This window comes from Protopterus annectens, chromosome 5.part1 (assembly GCF_019279795.1).
Source record: "Protopterus annectens isolate FY-2018-M chromosome 5.part1, PAN1.0, whole genome shotgun sequence".
Taxonomy (NCBI): Eukaryota; Metazoa; Chordata; order Ceratodontiformes; family Protopteridae; genus Protopterus; species Protopterus annectens.
In genome coordinates, this window is record NC_056736.1 from 498,488,484 (window position 1) to 498,505,860 (window position 17,377).

Consider the following 17,377-nt stretch of genomic DNA (forward strand, 5'->3'; position numbering starts at 1 on the left):
CCAGGGATCACTGCAGTGGCTGTACTGTACAGAGGTGCAGGTAACACATGGCTCTGCTTTTCACAGACAGGACACTACCCTAGAGAGGTGCTGCCGGTGTAAACACACTGTAGTTGGGCTTACACATGGACTTGCCAGACAGCATACTACCTCACTATAAACCTGTGAAGCTATTACATGTCCTTTGTGCATGGTTAATTAAGTAGCTCTTCCATTTTGATTAGCTATCATGCTGTTACAGTGTCCCATGACTACAAGCCATATGTATCTTGTTATTGTGTATTGTACATGCCAATAGACGATACCTTTTGTTTGCATGATATAACAGTTATGCTGTGTAGAATATCTGACATATCTACCTACAATACTGTACATTACACATATTTTACACATCATCCCATAATGCAAAGCATACTTGCACAGCAGAACCACCTTAGGCATGTTATTGTCATTATATGCCCATACACATGCCTACTGTGACAGTATATCAACATATACTATCCCCTGCTATGGCACGTGCTTGTTGGACATACCCTACCACTGACGCAGGTGGTGTGGAATTGTTCTGTTTAAAGCCCTCATGTAACATCCCTTGGGGTGTATGTGATGTTTACCTTGTGGCCCACAGCAGGACACACAATTTCTACAAGTGTTACTATGCTCAACAAGACATTACTACATAATACCTTTTCCCACTTTATGCATTGCGTACACTTTTAATTAATACAAAACAGGCTCTACATACACTAACATACTGAGTGTTCTACATACCTTGTTAGCGTTTTGAATCTTTGTAAATATCTCTCTTACACCTTTACTGTTTAAACGGTTCTATGGTATGAGCATACGGTTTGAATGTATGGCAAGTCATCCTTATATACGTCGATACCTGTAACATGTGGTTTCCTGCTGCCAATTGGTGTTCCTGAGTAAATTATTACATGCACATCAGCTGTGCAGCTACTCGATTTGCCAATTATGCGGCAACAGTGGGGTATAACTGAATTCTCCACTTGGTTGCCCTTTGCCCTACCTTCAGGAGATGGCCTCTATGTGTTTTGTTGTGAGGAATTGCAACTGTTATTTGTAGACACTGATATTTTGAATTCATGTCCCCCGTGGATTGTGTGTGACGGCTAAAGTATGTGGTTCTACATGTGAGTGTACCTGTCATCTCAACCGTCTTATAAGGGACTATTGCAAACAAAACCTGTAACATCACCATCTGTTCCATTATACAACAGCTACGATTTCACATGACGCCTTTACAAATGTGTCTCTCACAAGGTATGTTAATGCCGCTGCAGATGTAATTGAGTGAGTGGATGTTTGTGATGTTATTACAGTCTGTATTGCAATTGTTTCGGGTGTGGGGGAGATGTAGGTGGGTGTACATAGCATATACAGGTTTGTAGGGACTGCATTTCTACATATTCCATTTATGTATGTGGGCTCCTTCCCTAATTGAAGACCTATCAGTTAGTAGACTGAACTATGGTTGTTACGGGCTTATACATTGAGCCATTGTTAATTGGTTTCTATATAGTATGCAGGTGAGGTTGATACTTCCATACCTCCGGAAATACAGCGATATGTAAAGGAATGTTACTAAATGACAGCTGTCTCGTGTATTTCTGTCACAGATATTTGCACTCATTGCAGTTGTGTTGGTGACTGAACTTCTTTGGCATGGGTTGCACCTTTTCAAATGGCCATAGTGGGACATTTGCAGGACACACATCGGTGTTTATAGGCTGACACATACCCACGGTCAGTACACAGGATAGAACATACTTTTATCCTGAATACATACTTATTCTTGTAGCACTTTAGCTATTTATTATGTTTCATGTAACATTTACGTTTTGTAGATACAGGCATAATTATTTAATGCAACTATTACATAATATATGGGACATAATTATGTCCAACAATCTCAGATATTTGCCCTTTTTAATATTTTTTGTCAGGACACAACTGCCCAGGGAGGGGCTGTCTCTCTTAAAGTGGGACAGGTGGTAACCGTATGCCTATGGCCAGCTATAACCACACCTACCGTAATGATCTACCTCCGAGTTAGCACTAACAGACACATGATGCAAACACACACACACACACACACACACACACACACACACACACACACACACATTAAAGTCCCACGAAAACGCACACGGCACCCTCAACACACACATACACAAACTTCAGCAATCACAAACACAGTTGAACACAGTACCTACATGGACCGCAAAACCGGCAGCGATAACTAAATGTCCCTTAATATTGTGATAATATTACAGGCTGTTCCAGTGTACTGTGTTCTTTCGGTCTTTAAGCCTCGTGATTACGCGTGTCGGTATGTGACACATTCCATAGTTGTCAGTATCCTATTTATTTCTACCTCCATGGTTGTGTATATGTCGTTGACCTATCTATATATTTGCAGATATAGGTGAATCCGTATATATCAACATATATCTCTTTATCACCCTTTCTATCTCTATGATATATATATATATATATATATATATATATATATATATATATATATGAGAGAGAGAGTGAGAGGGAGAATACACCTTTCGTTTTGTACATGTCAGTGTATACTGTTTCCTGGACTCTGCACGTTTGTGTTTGAACCTGTCACTTTACACACCTGCGGTTGGTACATCTTGGGTAGCTTAATGTTAGGTGATTGTGTAGATGATTGCGTGTTCTACTCCTGGCAGTGGTTGTTTTACCCTTCAGAGCAGGCACTATAGGTACAGGGGTGACTAATGCTAGTTTCACCTGTTCTGGACATCATTGACCGTGATCTGCGTGATATTCAGAGAAGCTTAGCCCTGTTTCGCGCATATCCGTATAGTCATGTTTAAACGACGCTTACCAGCACTGGGCAATGCATATTTCCGCTAACATGTGCTAAACCTGATCTGATGACCTGCATCCAACACCCATTATTCGTGCCTTCGGGATTACGTAACGTCCTTTGCAGGATGTGGAACCGGGAACATGCACGACAGTCAGTGCATTTACCACTTGGGCATCTGGGATTTGTACACGTATTATGGCGTTTTGTATGTGGACTGTACTACGGCTGTTACTCCATACTGCAATCAAATGGGTAACTCAGTTAGTTTACATATGGATGATATCTATTAATGGTATGTCTAAGTGATGTTTAATGGATGTGCTCCAGCATTGGGAATGTATGTCACAGTGAGCCACACACTATAATGTGCTACACCTTCACACAACCATAGGTGGAGTATGCTGGGGTGACAGATACCTGTCATGGGTACACCCCATGCTTTGCCACAACATCTATGATTACATTATATGGAGCCCCTCATTAACACACCAGGGAATCCATGCAGAGTGTGTGGGGAACAGTGATTACACACATGGATCCTGCAATTGGCTCTGCTCCACTGAGGGACAGTTGGTTACTCGATGTGGTGGTGACAGCAGACACTGTTTGCCTCGATTGATGAATGGCCTCTGGCAATCGGGCATGTACCTACCGATGTACCTAGGAACCTATGCATACAGTGCCAACATATGCTGATAGGTATGTGTACTGTTCAGGTGTTGACATTCCTTGTTCCAATAGCTGTTGTGTGTGCAATGGTTGAGGGCTGCCTATGTAGGATTCACACAGTAGGCCACCTATGCATTACAATTTACAGGCAGTCGTGTGTGTGTGTGCTATCCATTTTACTGTGTGTGCAGGTGGAGAGATGTGTCAGTCCATAGGGGCCTACTCTGTCAGAGTATGTGCTCTACGTTCCCTCATTGCCAAGGTGTAGGCATATTGAGCACGCCTCTGTCTGCCTACTGGGGCTGGCACAGGGTGTTCGTGGACTGAATCCCTCTGTGCCTGTGATGGCCTTGGCAATTGCAGTGGCTGTGAGGTACATCACCATTATGTCCCTGCTGCAGCTGTTTCCGCAGGATCATATTATGTAGCATGGCACATACTATGAAGATGTGGGCACACATGCCTGGATAGTACTGCAAGGCTCCACCAGATATGTCCAAGCAATGGAACCGTGATTTCAGCATCCCAAACACATGCTCTATGATGATTCTGTTTTGTGCGTGTGCCTCATTATAGCGTTCTTGCATGGGTGTGTGTGCATTTCTGATGGGAGTCATCATCCACGGCTCCAGTGCATAGCCAGCATCCCCCACAAGGTGGCCATGTGGGATGTCCCCCCTGACGAATACCTGATACAGCTGTGAGGCATGCCAGATGTGGGAGTCATGGTAGCTTCCAGGGCTGCCAGCACACACATCCATGATAATGCCCTGGGCATTGCACACAACCTGACAGTTGATGGAGTGGTATCCCTTGCAGTTTATGTAGTGCTTACCATGCTCACCGGGTGGTGACTTGATATGTATGTGCGTGCAGTCTATTGCACCCAGTACCTCTGGGTAGTGTGCCACATGGTGGAAGAGACACATATTGCTGGCCAACTCCTCGTGAGTTCAGGGGAAATATATATGCTCATTGGCATGTGCTAACATGGCATCCAGGAACTGGTGTAGTACCCTGGATGCTGATGCCTGTGAGATCCCCATTATATCTCCAGTTGGCCTTTGAAAGGTACCTGTGGATAGTATTCGCAAGCTTACACATGCCTTCATGTCCACTGGGATGGGTTCCCCTCTGTTGTTTCTGGATCTCAGACATGGCCGGCATAGCTCAACTATTTGCTATAAGATGTCCCTGTCCACCCTGTAATGCTCTACTATCTCCAGATCATGTAGCCTCTGGTAGGTTACCCTTGGTCTGAACACTTTTATCCTCCTCCGGGGCCTGCGGTGGTTGTCAGCATCGTCCTCCACAACACCTTCAGTCTCTAACACATGGTGATGAATCACAGCAATGGCAGCTTCCAACATGTACATTGTAAAAGTTCCCCGTCTGTTTACACCGATGGTGCAGTGTTTGGGAATACACAGGTGTGTGTGTGAGGTGCTTTCACACTTCATACTATTGTGCTGTGAACACTGATGATGTCATGGGGTGTGGATGTATGATCATAGCTACAGGGTATCTTATGCGTTTTACGACAAGTACTACTGTTGTGGTGCCTTTGGTGTTGAATTACATTTGGCTGCCATGGATTAACTCTTGCCCTTCCCTTTACATTTCTTAACGTTTCACCTCCCATTTTCTGGCATGCATCCAGCAGCCTGCTTTCATTTGTACTTTCCTAAACCTGGCTTATCTTGTGTAATGTGTTCTATGGCCAGTCTACTGCAGGTTTGCTTTGCTCTGCTATGACAGTTCTCTTTTCTTTGCAATCTGACACCTCCCCTATTCTGTTTTGCAGGTTTCTGTGAGCAGACTTGTCAGCTGCCGTTGATTGACCACTGTGAGTTAATAGGTGTTAATTCCTCAGTTGTACTCCAATTACCCTACTGCGGCATTTCCTTATTTTCTTCCCCTAACCTTCCTGTTTGAGCTATGGTGCGTGGTGCGTGCGTCCACTTACCAGGTTTTGGGCATGTTTTCATCCCCATACACATGCGCTTTTGGGCACCATATGTGCTCTCAGCTAAACTATGCTATACCTACATCCCCACCCCTGTCCTGCGGCTTTGCTTAGCAATGGTCAGGCTAGATTTGCATTGCTCCAATGTGCTTACAGCTATGGTGGCACACCCCACTGCTGATGTTATGTATACCTCTAAACCACTCCTCGGTGTTGTAGCACTGCGCCGTATGGTACATCCTTAGTCCGGCAGGACATTTGCTATTCACTATTACTTACCTCATTTGCATGGCATTGACTACTAATTCCTAGTTACCACACCAAACACTGTCACAGACCCTTAGCAACCCTTGCATCTTGGTTGTGGTGTACCATGCATACCATTGAGTATTATGGTGAAATCATGACTTGTATTACATTGCGATTTTATGACATTTGTATATATTTTCTTTGTGTTCCTGTTTGCGCACACATGCCCTGTGGTTGTACTTTGCATTACTGTGGACATGACATTAAATGTTGTTTTTTAGGTGTTGTGCATCATTTCTTATGCCATTGGCTGTATATTTAGCCATTGGCGTATGTTAACTTTGTAATACATGAGTCTGGTCTGCTTTCATAGCTCCGATGTTCTGTTTGGAAAAATGTAAACCATTTTTTTTTTGGTTTACATTTCTGTGGGCTTACGCTACACCTGCACCACTTCATGAATCGCTATGTACCTTCATTTGCATGGTGCTGCACTGTGCATGGGGTGATTAGCATACCTAAGCCGAGGGCTGCACAGATCTGGTGTACGCTGGTAGTGCACATAGAATTGGATCGTACCTGAATCGCTCGGTGGCCATATTTGGCATTATACCACCTACGCTATGCCTGCACCTGGCGCAAGCTTCATGAATCCCAGGGTATGTGTAAGCTTTGTGCAGAATCTGCACAGAGTTTACTGAATACCACTGAGTGTTCTTGAAACAGAAACACTTCAAGCTAAAAGTGCAGCTTTACTAACAGGCAGTCTGCACATTAAACTGATTATTAATCAACAAGTGTTACAAGAAAGTGTGACTACCAATGAAAATAGCAATATGGTGATGCTTGTTTCAATCTGTAGTGATAAATGTAACATATATAAGGCAGAAGTAAGTAAAATCAGAGCTATAGAAAAGCAGCTTTATGGATTAAGTAAAAACATGTGCCTAGCAAAATGTACTATGGCCAGTATAAGAAAAATTAAAACAAAGAGAAAAGAAAATGTATTAGTCAATCGCATACACACACACACACACACACACACACACACACACATATATATATATATATATATATATATATATATATATATATATATATATATATATATGGAATATGGATCCACTATGCAGTTTCAAAAGTTCAAAATCCCAATGCTCAGATGCTCGAAATTTTGAAATCACGGGAAAAACACACACACACACACACACACACACACACACACACATACACATACACAAAACAGTTCAAACTCACATTTTTGCAGGGGACAAGTCCCTCTGCACCCCCACACCCCCTTACTTAAATATACCAACTCCAAGATTGCACTACAATGTGAAGAATGGGAAAGCTCCCATTCCACATTCTACAGTGATCTCCATTATACACTTTAGAAATTTCAAAATCTCGAGCATCTGAGTGTCGGGATTCTGATGCTCAAGATTTTGACATTTTGAAATTGTAAAGTGGACCTATATATATATATATATATATATATATATATATATATATATATATATATATATATATATATATAATGCGCCCTTACAATGTATGATGGATGCTGTTATAAGAATATTAACTCAGTGTACAGACAAAGGTAGAAAAAACATTTTTTTTGTCAGAATCCTCCATCCCTTGTATTTACAGATTATGCCTTAACTAAGGCTATGTTTTTGACACATGGTTAAGAAGGCAAGTTCTCATGAAGGATTTTAAGGTACACACATACTCTGGAAATAGTTTATTTTAGACTATGATATGTTTTCCAGTGACTTTCTACACTTAAGTAACAGAGTCAATCAGTGTGTGTAACAAATCTATTCAAAACTAGTTTGGCACATTTTAGTGGACACAGAAGTAGACACAAAGGTGAGTTGAAAAATGAGAATCAAAACAATAAGTTAAATTGTTTTTAAACAAGTACACATGGCATTATTAAAAAAATGAACTACAATTGTGTAAACAACAACTTGGCTCAAAGATCATGATAACTAAAGCATGGGACTAAACACATTCTGGCTGATGACTTCTCTAAATCCATTTTGAAAAGACCAGAAAGCAAAAAAGAGTGGGATTATGGTATTCATTCATTCAACCATCACTTTGGAAAATGTGAGGAAAATGATGAAACCATGACAATCATTTAAAAAAATGTTCTAGCAAGAGGTGATAGCATATAGAAGTCCTAACATGAAGGCATCACAAAAAGAGTCATTCCTAAAAAAAAAAAAAAAAAGCTAGAACGTTATATTGATAAAAGGCCAACCATTATTTTAGGCGATTTTAACAATCCTGAGTAATTGGGAAAAAAGTAAATTTTAATATAAGTGGTCAAATATAATTGATCTTGTACTAACCAAAAAAGATGTCATAAAAAGAAACATTGAAGGTTTATACCCTATGGGAACCTTGGATCAGGAAAATATTGCATATAAATTAGTTGATGCTCACAAACAAACTTGACAGATTTATATGGTACAATCTTAAACTGCTAGACACAAAGGCAGTTCATTGCATCGTAAGCAAGAAAATGTTATAGTTCTAATTTAGACTCAGCAAAGGACTGTGATTGGATAAGTTTAAAAATATCTATCATAAAGAACTCAACTAAGTAAGAATTTTACAAAAAAGGGAGGAAAGAATGGGAAGCCATGGTGGACGACGTATTTTTAAAGAGGAAAAAAAGTTTATATACTATGTACAGAAGGCATAGTACTAAAGATAACAAAAAAATTAAACAGTATTAAAGTCTTAAAGATGAAGATAAAGAATTATGAGAATTTTCTAATAAATCTACTAGATAACAGGAAATCAATTTTTTAAATATGTGAAAGCTGAAAAATAACATAAGGGATAAAGTAGGACCTCTTACAGATGAACCTGGTCTTATTTTGGGGAAAAAAGGAAATGGCAGAAATCATTACTTTATTTTTACTTTTTGAAGATAAATACTTGTACTATGAAAAGTGATGGAACAGCAACCATTAAATGTAATGACTAGGAGGTGTGCTCCATGATCTCAGAAGAAGATGTGAAATTATCACTAGAAAAGGTAGAAAAATTCTGTGGGACCTGATGAGCTGCCGGATGAATTCATTAGCATACTGTCTAAAATGTGATGGTTCCATCGACTGTAATGTTTAACAATACGATAAAACAGGGTTTGTTCCCAAGGACTTGAACATTTCATATATTGTACCCATACAGATGGGTGGAGATAAAGCTGCCACATAAAATCACAGATCCATAAGTCTTACATCCATTACTGGTAAATGCATGGAAAGATGCATACTAAGATTGCTCATAAAGACTGATATTTATATGAATAATTTAGATAATAACAAACATGGATTTATGAAGAAAAAATCAAACTTGATGTGCCCAATCAAATTTCATGAAAACATATCAACCTTTAGATACCAAGAGAATATGCTGCATTTGTGTACTTATATGTGTCTAAAGCTTTTGACTACAACTTGATTATATAATAAAATGCTTAGAAAGACTAGGAGTAAACACATATATAACCTAATGAATATCTAACTGGTTAATCAAAATGTAGGACAGAGTTGTATTATAAGTGTATACTCCAGCTTTAAAACATCCACAAGGGAGGTCCCACAGGCATCTGTGCCTGTATCTATATTTTTCAACATGTTATTTGAAGAGATGTCTCTATCTGAGAGATTTAAGCTTATAAACTAGACAGACAACTGAAGGCGGGAGCATAAACTGGCAACACTGAGGATGTGTACATGCTAAATTTTTACTTATGTGGGATAGAAGAATGAGCCACAAGCACAAGCCTTCAATTTAACTGTAATAAATAAATAACACTAAATATATAATTAAAATAGGTGGCATTAAATTGGAAATCATAGACAAAATAAAGTAGTTTGGGACAATTGCTAGTAGTGGTTTGAATTTTAAACATCATGTTCTTGCAATTAAAGCTAGAGCACTGAGACAGGTAGGGCTGATATTGAATACACTTGAAACAGGAGCTCATAAAGCAATGAAGGATGTGATGTATTCATCTCCTTGGTTATTCAAATTCCTGAATACAATTTGATCTTTTGCATACATACAAATATTTCAAGTTTGGGCAACAATGTACTTCTAGCCTGCTAATATACCAAAACAGTTTTACCCATAATAAGTGCCCAGGCTGTTCTTAAAAATATCTAAACTAGTACTTGCTTTAATGCAGTCTGGTAGTCTATTCCATGTATCAGTTGCTCTCTCAGAGAACCAATTAGTACATTTCTCATGGGTACAGAATCTTCTACATAGGTTGTCTGATGAGTCTGTATTACTTGTTGATAATCATAAATGTTCCCAGAGGTAGTTATCTCTAAATGCCCTATATACCTGAATAAGGTCTCCCCTTAAATATCTATATGAGACACTGTGCAAGTTCATATATTTTACTCTTTCTTAATAGATACATTTTCACATCCATGGGACCCTTGGTATATTTCCGCTGTACTCTTTTGAGTTTATTCTTGCTTCTTTTCTTATACGTTTTCCATACTGTTATTCCATACTCAAGTTTGGGTGTAATGCAACTAATACAGAATTACTTCATCATTTCTGATTTCTGAGACTTTAAAAATCTTTTTAGAAAACTTATAGTTTTATAACCATCATTAACCAAATGGTCCATATGATCAGAAAAACTCAAAGCTGGATCTACCCATATACCCAGGTCTTTAATTGAATTTATACTTTTAATCACTGTGGGCTGTATTAAATATTCACCTTTCAGTTCATGTTTCCCAAGCCTCATATGCTTTAATTTTGATGTATTTATCAGCATATTATTCTCCTGTGCCCAAATGGTCAATTTAGTCAAGTTCTTTAGCAGGCATGCCCAATCTGTAACACACGTAATCCGTTTACCCATATTCAAGTCATCTGCATACAGACTGTAGAACATCTCAGATGAAAAAGATAGATCTGAAAGATACAATCTAAACAAGTAAGGGCATAGGATAGAACCCTGTCGGACACCCTGACTATAACCTTGAATTTCACCAGTCCAATTACTGTATGATACTTGCCATGCCCTGTATGTAAGCCATGCAGCTATTCATCCCACCAAAAGTACATCGATACCTAGTTGTTCTAATTTATTGGTCAGTGATTTGTGTATGACCCTATCAAATGCTAAAGTTAAATCTATATAAGTTACATCACAACATGATTTTTCATTCCTAGTTGTTATTATTTTGTTATAGACATCATGTTACAGGGGGTGATAAATCTACTTTACTGTTGTAGAACATCATGTTACAGGTGGTAATAGATCTATTTTAACATATGCATGCTGATATATGGTTTCAAGTCCAAACTTTTCAATTCTGACAATAACTTATCCAATATGACCTTCTCTATTATTTTTCCACACCATAAACGCATGGGTCTGCATGACTCTGGGTTTGTCCTACTCCCCTTTTCCTTACAGGTAGATTAACATGTGCATATCACCATTCCTGAGGAATCTCCATATGGCTATAAGAGACTAGAAGTAATCCATAGGGCTCGAGTGAAGTCCAGTATCCCACCTGTGATCCAGAGGGTGACAAGACTAGCATGAAACAGAGTATATAGAATTAGTGCAGATAAAATCAATTTAGCAACAGGTCTAGGAGGCTCTCTCTCTCTCTCTCTCTCTCTCTCAGTTACCCTCCATGTGGGAGGAACAGACATACCTTATTGAACTTTCCCTTAGTTTAGTCAGTTAAGTAGGTAGATGGATGAGCGTTCTTGTTCTAATACATTACATTCAAGAGGTCAGTTATTTAAAGGCATTTACAGACAATGGTGAGATTATCCATGGCAGCTGATTAGAGGAAAATCTAGAAGATGGAAAAACAAGGATCCAGTCCCAAACTTAGAGGTTAGTCCGATGTTTGAATATTCCTGAAAGACTCATGAGAGTTTACCAGCTCAGCAGCCTCTAGAACCTCATTCTTAGTTAAAAGGCTTTATTTTTATTTTTATTTTTAACTTCTAGCAAACAAAACATGACAACACATTATGAGATACAACTATAAAACTATATTTAAGAAAACACTTTTGGCTGAGCTTCATCAGGTCCATTTAATAGAGTTGCTTACACTTTGATAATTGAAAATCCCTGCTTTTACAAGACTATCATCAGACTTTATTAGACTGTTTTGTAACACATGTAAAATGAGAGACTGTGTCTGCATCAGTAGGGCTCATATTCTTTGGAGCCAAGTATGAAAGCTTTATTACAGAACTTTTTTCCGGTCTATCACATGTAATATGAGAGGCTGTGCCCACTTTTATGTGGCTCATTATCTCGTGACATATAATATAAAAGGCTAATTTTCTCTTGTATAATAAAAAAATATTTACAGTGCCTACTTTTAAGGGGAAGATATACATTATTAATGAGACCAGTCCTCAGTCTTCTTCCTCTTGATGAAGACAGACCTTTTTATATGCAGGGGATTTAGTCAAGGAAAGCTATACTAGGTGATTCTTATTTTTGAACAATACAAGCATCCAGAGAAATAGCAAACAGTGGAAACCAACTCACAGTGCTCATTTTTTATAGAGCTCATGGGTTTGCACAAGTAGGAGGAAAAAAAGGAAAAAAGTAAAAAGAATCTTTTGTGTAGGCTTTCTGCACCCATGGAATAAAATTCCACCAAGAGGTGAACAGAGTATACAAACACTTTTACTAAGCATGAGAATCTCAGGTCTTCATTGAGCATAGACAAATTGTGCCTATGGTGTAAAGAATATAGCAGTGTGAAGTGCTGCCCTAGAATAACAATTTTCATTGTACTGCAAATTATAGAAATGTTCTTAAATGCAGGCTCAGTGGCCACAGCATAAATACCTTGTTGCTGTGGGGTAGCTGCAGTGAAAGGTGGAATGCTCTTGGTCCTAGAACATGGTTTTATGGTACTCCAGTCTGGGGTCTTCACTGCCAAGCTTATTCCTGAGTCTAAGAGTTACTGAAGGCTCTTCTGTTCAGATTCTTCCTCTCTCCAGGTTCCAGGTGGTGAAGTGAGGGTTTTTCTGTTCATATTCTTCCTCTATTCAGGTTTCATGCGGTAAATTTAATGCAAAAGAGGATAGATAGCTCTGGGCCTGGTTAGATAAATGAAAACTGAGAGGGATCAGGTGGAAGGGCAGTTAACCAATCTCTTGAGAGAGAGGGGTAGTGTCATGGGGCCCAGTGTAGGGTTAGATGATGTAAGAGGCTGATATAATCAATATGAGACTGGGCTGTTAATTAATTTGGGAGGCTAGAATTTGGCTACCTTTTTTTACTCTTAACACAAAAAGGGAAGCCCATGGCCCAAATCAGTAGAAGAAACAAAAAAAAACACATTTCAAATAATTGAAACTTGCTGTGTACGTTCGTGCACATCATCAGGTAAAAACAAAAAAACACTTTCAAATCCATGCCAGTTATTTTTTTATATTTGTACACATCTAGAGATCACACACACACACACACACACACACACACACACACACACACACACACACACACACACACACACACACACACACACACACACACACACTAATGTGGCTTGTTTTATATGTCACTAGCTCACCAGATAAATCATATAGATGCAGTGATTTACAAATGTAATTACTTGATTGACTTCTTCATATTAGTAGCAGCAATTAGGGTTAATTAACAGTTTATGTCCAATTCCTGGGTTGGGTGTTTTAGCTGTATGATTTATGGTTTAGTTTCTGGAGTGCAAGCAAACTTTTAAGGAAAATATTTGAGTTTAGACCAGGGTGGTGGTGGGTGTCCAGCCTGATCTGACAGCTTAACTCCATTTTGGTGTCCAGCCTGATCTGACAGCTTAACTCCATTTTTTCAAGGATCACATTTTTGTTCCCTTCGAGTAGATCCATAGTGAGCTTGTCCAGGACTATGGAAGTAAAAACTTCCATACTCTGGGAAATCATTTTAGTGCTTTGCTAGTTGTTTTTTGAGGATCTGGAGTCTGATGTCAGACAGGTGGTGTGCTACCCTGTTTTTGAAATGGTTCAGTTTTCCCTATGTAAAAAAAAAAAACAACTGCAGCCATTACACTGTGCATGGTATATCACAAAAGCAGTTTTGCAATTATCAGAACAAGTGCTGTTGATTTTTCTCCTTAGTCCAGGACAAAAGAAGTAGTCCTTGTTGGTCATGTATTTGCAGTAAGTACAAAAGGGGGGGGCACGGGATTAAGTTCCTCTTTTGTCCTCCTCCAGTCTGAATTTGCACCCTCCCCAGTCCCTAATGTTCCTGGCTCTGCTAAATATAAAACAAGGATGGGGTCCTAGAAGTTTTTCCATTTTTTTATTGTCTGTAATCATTACACATCTGCCAGTATTGATCTTTCTGGTTGTTTTACAATCTACTGTAAAAGTGAGTGCCATGCTTATTTTTCCTTTGTCCTCCTGTGGATCCCAGTGTTGGTTTCTGTTAAACCCCAAGAGTCTACTGTGGGGTCCTAAAAATTGTATCTGCCTCTTTTAAAGTTCTGATAGTGTTGAGGATGGAATTTAGTAATCTATTGCTGTACCCCCTAGCCAGAAAGTTTTGGTGTAGGCCGATTAGATTTGTGATGAAATCTCTAAGTTCTTTGGAGACATGTGCAATTCTCATCCCCTGATATTTGATAACATTTCTCTTTGTGATCCAGAGATGCATGCTATTACTGTGCAGCAGCATATTAACCCTTGTTGGTTTTCTGAACAGGTTGTTGTAGAGGCATTTGTTTTCTGTGTCCTTGGATATGGTTATGTCTAAATGATTGGCCGAGGCATTGCTATTACAGGTCACGAATCTCAGAAAGCTAGTAGAATTACTAATATGGCTGTAAAAGTCATTCAGTGTGGCTTCATCCCCCTCCTAGATGATAAATATGTCATCAATGAAATGGAGATAACATTTCATCAATGCAAAATAGGGGATTTGGTACATTGCCACCTCCTCCCATTTTCCCAGAGCCACATTGGCCAGATTTGAGGCCATGGCTGTTCTTGTAGCTATTCCAGTAATCTGCTTATAAAACTTGTTGTTGAATATGAAGTACTTGTTCCTAAGAGTTAGGTCCAATAAGGCCGAGGCATTGCTATTACAGGTCACAAATCTCAGAAAGCTAGTAGAATTACTAATATGGCTGTAAAAGTCATTCAGTGTGGCTTCATCCCCCTCCTAGATGATAAATATGTCATCAATGAAATGGAGATAACATTTCATCAATGCAAAATAGGGGATTTGGTACATTGCCACCTCCTCCCATTTTCCCAGAGCCACATTGGCCAGATTTGAGGCCATGGCTGCTCTTGTAGCTATTCCAGAAATCTGCTTATAAAACTTGTTGTTGAATATGAAGTACTTGTTCCTAAGAGTTAGGTCCAATAACCTTCCTAGAACTTCTGTCTCTCCTGGTAATACATTCCTGTTCTTTTCAAATACCTCTGTTGCAGCTTGAATACAGTAGCTGTGTGGAAGCACTTTTGGAAGCACTGTATAAAGTGCTTCCACTTCTACTATGACTAGGATAGTGGAATTGCTAACTGGAATATCTCTAATTTTATCGATTGTTTGCCTCTGCCGTTGGTTTTATCAGGGCATCAAGGCAGTTGGATATTGTCTTAGTTGTGAAACTACCACTTCCCACTACTGGCCTGTAGGGAGGATCAGTGATATTCTTATGGTGTTTGGGGATCACAAAGAAGTTTGGTATTTTTGGGTGCAGGGTGAACAAAAAGTCAAATAGCATGGCATCTAGTAAATCATCCTCATGCAGCAATCTTAGATGATCTCTTAAATTATTCTAAACAACATTCACAGTGTTAAAATAACACTTACTGTAAAACCTGTTATTGTCAAGCATGGCCTTAATCTTGCAGTTATAAGCACCTATACCTTTGACTAAGATGCTTCCTCCCTTATCCGCCTTTGTGATCCAGTGAGTCTTATCTCCGCTCAGAATTTTTTTAGAGCAGCCAGTTCCTCTTTGCTAATGTTGTAAACTTCTTCCTAGATGGTTTACCGAGGACCCTTGCAGATGTCAGCCTCACATTTGCTTTCATATGCACTGCTGGTGGGGTGCACAGGGGGGACAAAAATCACTGGGCTTTTTCCATTTTATACCATTGTAATTTCTATCAGTGTTTCTTCCATCCTTATCTTTGTAATTGAAAAAAAATTGAGATTAAATTTCCTCATATACAGTTTAGTATCTACCAATGTTTATATGACCTAATAAATAACAAATATGATAGTACTGTAAGTTCATGCCAAAGTGTTCTCAGCTTATTATTACTAGTTCTGCCTCCTCCTGTGTTTTGGTTGGATTCAGTTAGTGTAGTTCTTTTTCAATATAATTAATTTGAGTTCAGTATCTGAGGATACCTGGATGTCACTAGGGCAATTTAACACCCAGCATAAGATTTTGTAAATATATTTATAATCTGTTATGTATGAGAAAACATTTTAGAAACTACTCACACACTTTATCAATTTGATGTGTTTACTCCTGCCACATCTTATGTAGCTAAAAAAAATGTTTTCTTATTATGGTCAATATCTTTATATAAATTTTCTTCATGTTTTTCTTGATTTCATCTCACACTTTGTTTAATTTGTCTGTCCAGCTTGTTTATTTCAGTTTCCAAAGTTGTAGTTTGATCTATTTTCCAATTCTTATATGTTTTCTCTCACCTTAATCAAGAGTCTTGTTCTTATGGAAATATATCATCCTGAAGCTGTGTGTGTGGCTCAGGATATTAAACATTTGTTTGAATTTTTTCATTAAAACAATTTCTCTTTCAAGACTTTCAACACTCCTTCTGCAGTTTTTCCACTGAATGCATCACTCCAATTAGATTTGTTTTACTTCCATATAATTTGTTATTAATCTTTTTATCATTTATTTAGATTTTAGTTTGGAAGAATTATCTAACACCAAAGTAACCTTTATAACCCCATGATGATTGCACAGCAACAATAGTAAAAGTTGACATGAAGTAACAATAATTTATTTAGGAACACAAACAATGTCTAGCATGTATGTTCCCTGGCAGACTTTATTGCAATCTGAAGCATTTGTTGTTCCAGAACATATGTTGTAAATAATTTCCCTAGTGATGCTGTTAGAACAATATTATTCCAGTCTGTTTCTGGTAAATATAAGTCCCCAGCTAATATTATCCTTCCCTCCTTTGTTTCATGCAAGAAATGTATGAATTCCTCGAGGTCATCAGCACTTGACTTTGGTGGTCTGTACACTCCAGCAATTGTTAGATGTCCCAGGCTTGTCTTTATTGTCAATTACAAGATTGATAGTATTGGTGTTCTCATTGAATATGTAATAACCACAGGCCCTGAAAAATCTTTAATCCCTATTGTAACTCCTCCACTTGATTTTTTTGTTAGAATGTCTGTTACAGACATTACCCTGATAGAACTGTTCTTTAACTATGTTTCACAAACAATAATAACATCAGTGTTGTCACAAAGTAGCAAATTTTCCAATAAAAAAAATATTATTAATGCTCCTAGCATTAATAACCATCAGATATGCATAAAATGCCGCTATCTGTGAACTGTT